The sequence below is a fragment of the Ptychodera flava genome, unplaced genomic scaffold, assembly GCF_041260155.1.
Source record: "Ptychodera flava strain L36383 unplaced genomic scaffold, AS_Pfla_20210202 Scaffold_86__1_contigs__length_474469_pilon, whole genome shotgun sequence".
Classification (NCBI taxonomy): Eukaryota; Metazoa; Hemichordata; class Enteropneusta; family Ptychoderidae; genus Ptychodera; species Ptychodera flava.
In genome coordinates, this window is record NW_027248408.1 from 181,658 (window position 1) to 187,657 (window position 6,000).

Below are 6,000 nucleotides of genomic sequence, written 5' to 3' on the forward strand. Positions count from 1 at the left end.
CTGCTAGATCAGCAACAGTGATAAAGACCTTTGCAAAATCAACTGAAAGTAGCAACTGAAATCCTGTACTGGAAATTCGTCGGTTTTCAATTTTTATACAGCATCGTTCACAATTACATCTCTGTTCTTTGAAGTCATTTGACATGAAGTTTAGGTATGCCTATCTGAAAATGGAGCGTTTCACATTGGCGACTCTACCTGTGAATATAGTATATACTTTGACCGGGTTGTTGACAAATAGGCTTGGACAAAGCTAGTGATTTGTTCGATTTCATAAAATAAATAAATCCTGAAAGAATAAACCAAACCTTTGAGGCACAATTTTGAAAAACAAATAACATTTTACCGCTTACGTTGTACCTTGTTTTCATTTTTTTATAAATATCAATTACCTACTCATGAACCCCCTGCTCGAGTTTTTTCATCAAGTATTTATATTGTTGAAAATTAATTTAGGTGAAAACTGTGCTTTATTAGTCCCCAAGGACACCGTCCGGGGAGACTTAAAGGTTTGGTCACGTCCGTGCGTGCGTGCGTGCGTGCGTGCGTCCGTCCGTCCGTCCGTCTGTTCACGCAGATATCACAAAGACGCCTGGAGCAATTTCATTCAAAATTGGTAAAAGGATAGTACCCTACCTCATACAGATGCACGTCGATTTGCTTCACAATGCGATCAAATTTGGCCGTGTTAGAGGACTGTTTAGTTTTCATCTCCATAGACTCCCATGTATAAGGCAGTCCATAGACTCCCATGTATAAGGCCAAGAAAAATAAACATTTAGTTTCTCATCTTATCCATATTGCAAAACGGATGCAGTGACACAGTTTTTAGTCCCCACAGATAAAGTCCAGGGGGCTTATCGATTGGGTCATGTCCGTCCGTGAGTCCATCCGTGAGTCCATCCGCTCACGCAGATATCTCAGACACTTTGACAAAATGTCACGTGACCTTGGTGACCTTTGACCTCGAATATACATATTTGTCCATAACTCAGTAACCACAAGTGCCAAACCTTTCATATATGGTATGATGAGACACCCTATGACGCCACATATTGTACCTCATTAATTATGCACATATCTAATTTTGAGCGAGCCAATAGAGCTGGAGGTCTGATTTTTGGTATAGGCCTATATGGATAACTTAGCAATACAATTTTTTAACAAAATGTCACGTGACCTTGTGACCTTTGACCTCAAATATACATATTTGTCCATAACTCAGTAACCACAAGTGCTACACCCTTCATATTTGGTATGATGGACACCTTATGACGCCACATATTGTTCCTCATTAATTATGTGTATATCTAATTTTGAGCGAGCCAATAGAGCTGGAGGTCTGATTTTTGGTATATAGGGATAAATTATCAATTCAATTTTTTGACAAAATATCACGTGACCTCAATGTCCTTTGACCTCAAATATACATATTTGTCCATAACTCAGTAACCACAAGTGCTACACCCTTCATGTTTGGTATGATAGGACACCTTATGACGCCACATATTGTACCTCATTAATCATGTGCATATCTAATTTTGAGCGAGCCAATAGAGCTAGAGGTCTGATTTTTGGTATGTGACCTCGGTGACCTTTGCCCGCAAATTTACATATTTGTAAATAACTCAGGAACCACAAGGCTACACCCTTCATATTTTGTATGAATGACATCTTATGACGCCACATATTGTACCTCATTAATCATGTGCATATCTAATTTTGAGTTAGCCAGTAGAGCTAGATGTATGATTTTTGGTATATAGGGATAGACTATAGGATAGAAATTTTTTGACAAAATGTTGTGTGACCTCGATAACCTTTTACCTAAAATACACGATTATGTCAATAAATAAGTAACCACGAGTGCTATGTCCTTTATATTTAGTAGGATGGGAGACCTTATGACAACACATGCTTTACCTCGTTAACTATGCCCATATCTAATTCTGGGCAAGCCAATAGAGCTGGAGGTCTGAATTTTGGCATATAGGGATTAATTAGCAATACATTTTTTTTTTCAAAATGTCATGTTACCTTGATGACCTTTGACCTTGATTATACATATATATGCATAACTCAGTAACCACAAGTTCTATACGCTACCATTTTGATAGGATATTAGACCTTAAGATGTCACATCTTGTACCTCATCTATTATGCACATATGTATTTCTTGGCTGGCCAATACAGCTAGAGGTCTGATCTTTTTCCCGATTTAGAATCATAACTTAGACATGCCACAGTACAATAAATTACCCACAATTCTTTTGATTTGTATCCATGAAGGTTACTTTTCTAAAACTTTTTCAGTTCTGCATGTTAGCATTAATGTTCAGCATCAGAATAATTGTTAAATAATATCCAGTAAAAGTACGTTTAGAAATTTCAGCAAAAGTTTCAAAATAACCATTAAACAACCATGGAAGTCATGTTCTGTAGGTACTACAAATGCCATACTTTTTAGGCAGCAAGTTATGACGCACTGAAGGGTCATTCTCTGACAAAACTTAGAATGCAAATTTCTTTTGTCATTTCCATTGGAAAAAAATCAATATCCTTTTGTTTCAAAAAACAGGTGCAACTGGTCTCCCTACTTACCATCACATTATTCTGTATGGCTGAAGACACAATCAGTGGAAAATTTTACAAAAATGCTATCTCCTCTCTCAATCTTGCATAATTTTCCAAATCATTTAAAATGAGAATTGAGAAGAATGGTGTTCTTAAAAGTACGTTTTCAGAATTTTTACAACTAGTCTATGAATTTGTCTACACATGGGAGACCTGTTGGACTTCTCTTGGGAATCTCTGAGGATACAAATCGCAATGAATTATGGGAAATTTACTGTACTGTGCATGCCTCCTGTTTCAAATTGGGAGCAATGACATAGACCTATGTGTGGATAGATCTGAACATATACACTCCAGTGTTACTTCTTAATGACTACATTTCCCTGCCCCATCAAGACTAATACCCCTATTACAAGTGGGGACTATGTCATTGTCAATGACTTTTTGCATATGTACCACAGTTTACTTGCATCGAAGCGCGCGCATACTACCGGTATTTGCACTGCAGTGCAATACCAAAAAACATTATGCCATTCCTTTATGTTAATGAGTATTTAACATTTTTGACCCAGAAATATTTTGGTTTGTAAATACAAAAATTGTCTTCTACAAGATTTCATTTCATTTTGGTTCTAAAGTAGTTATCGTAAAATGGATGATATTACCGATAAAAGAAAAAGAAAAAGAAAATTGCACATACTTATCGTAGTGTGAGGATGATGTTATTATCCGGGAGAGCAGTTTGTCGTCAGCGAAGCAAAAACATTCAAAACGGGCCGCCATCCTGGTGTTAACACTATGGGGGATAATAGAGTTTTGATTGAGCAGATGACTTGAGTCAAACGCGACTGTCTTTGTTTGATCTCTGACCTATTATAAAGTCTGCACTTATTTGCATTTCACCTTAGACGTCATAGACCTTAAGACACTGACGTTTTGACAAGTCGATTTTGACTTTGACACCTCGCTCATCACCTCGCATTTCCAGTGGCAAGTCAATCTTGGCTGATAGCCTTACAATATTCCGTAAAACGTGACAAGGTTTAACGTCTGCTCTCCCAAACCTGTTGGTTTGCATGTGACCGCTGACATATACAATTGATAAGCAATATTTCAATTTGCAAACGTCAAATGCGATAATGATAATACATTTACTCATTATTCACGTGCTGGAATACAAGTCAAGTTTGTTTTATCTTAGGTCTTTGTGGGTTCCAGGAATTCAATGATGAGTACTGCGAGTTCTTAACATGGATATATAGTAAGATTCTCTTAATTGATTTTTAGTCCCCACGGACACCGTCCGGGGGACTTATAGGTTTGGTCATGTCCGTGCGTGCGTGCGTGCGTGCGTCTGTGCGTCCGTCCGTTCACGCAGATATCTCAGAGATGCCTGAAGCCATTTCATTCAAACTTGGTACAAGGATTACTTCATATGTCATACAGATGCACGTTGATTTGTTTTGTGATACGATCCAATATGGCTGCCAGGCGGCCATTTTATTATGATTTTTTCATGTACAGAGCCATAATTCAGGCATGTTTCAACTGATTTCATTCAAAGCTGGTACAAGGACATTGACCAATATCATAGATATGCACGTCAATTCTTTTTGTGATACAATCCAATATGGCCGCCGTGCGGCCATTTTGTTACGATTTTTTCATGTACAGAGCCATAACTCAGGCATATCTCAACCGATTTTATTCAAAATTGGTACAAGGACATTGACCTATGTCATACATATGCACGTCAATTTGTTTTGTGATACGATCCAATATGGCCGCCAGGCGGCCATTTTATTACGATTTTTTCATGTACAGAGCCATTACTCAGGCATGTTTCTACAGATTTTATTCAAAGTTGGTACAAGGACATTGACCAATGTCATAGCTATGCACATCAATTTGTTTTGTGATATGATCCAATATGGCCGCCGTGCGGTCATTTTGTTATGATTTTTTCATGTACAGAGCATAACTCAGGCATATCTCAACCAATTTTATTCAAACTTGGTACAAGGACATCGACCAATATCATACATATGCACATTGACTTGTTTTGTGATACAATCCAATATGGCCGCCGTGTGGCCAGTTTATTACGTTTTTTCATGTCCAGAACCATAACTCAGACATGTATCAAGCAAATTTATTCAAAGTTGGTACAAGGAGATTGACCAATGTCATACATATGCATGTTAATTTGTTTTGTGATACGATCCAATATGGCTGCTGTGCAGCCATTTTGTTATGATTTTTTCATGTACCGTACAAAGCCATAACTCAGGCATATTTCAACCGATTTTAATCAAAGTTGGTACAAGGACATTGACCTGTGTCATACATATGCACATTGATTTTTTTTGTAATTCGATCCAATATGGCCACCATGTGGCCAGTTTATTACGATTTTTTCATGTCCTGAACTACAACTCAGACATGTATCAAGCAAATTTATTCAAAAGTATTTTTATCACAAACCTAATGAAGAGGACTCTATCCTCTCTGAGGACCTGTTATCAAAATACCCTTTAACAAGTGGGGACTGTGTCATCAACGATGACTTGTTATTCATGTGTTGATATACTATTGTTTACATAGGATTCGTCAGCCTGTATCATAAAGCTCTGTCCAACTCTTCCACTAGACATTTTGAATATATTGTATCGCGACTCTTTTCGTATGAAGTGGTCCTATTTTACATCAACTTTGATTATTTACTCTGATTGAAAAGGTAACACACCGTGCAGGACAGCCAAAAACGTGACTAAAGGATTCGGGATGTAGAGACAAGCTTACTGTAACGCGGAGTTGTGAGTAACGACCGACAATGTTGCATCTAATGAATAGATCGACACTAGTAAGACATTCATATAATATGGAAATCGCGTTGACTGTGGTTTATTAATATAATGTACATGTTTGCAGAATAAACAAATAATGGACAAACAAGCAAACAAATGGACAAACAAAAACAATCAATCAAACAAACACACATTTGTGCTTTATTATTGTTGGCCACAGTCCCTCAACTGAGTGTAGGTACTGTGTATTGGCATATGTTCACACAAAAGTGACCAGTCCCCCTTGCGGCATTGTTTCTACGAGGTCCAAGTTTTGTAATCTCTCTCAAGTTTATTGTTGACTACACATATCGGATGTGAAGCTCTTGGTCCGAAAACAAAGAAATGATAACGTGCTAATGCAAGAACTAGACCTTGAAAACACACGTGTGCTTGCATCATGGTCAACTTTCATATAAGCTTAAAGATGTATACATACATACATACATACATACATACATACATACATACATACATACATACATACATACATACATACATACATACATACATACATACATACATACATACATACATACATACATACATACATATACATACATACATACATACATACATA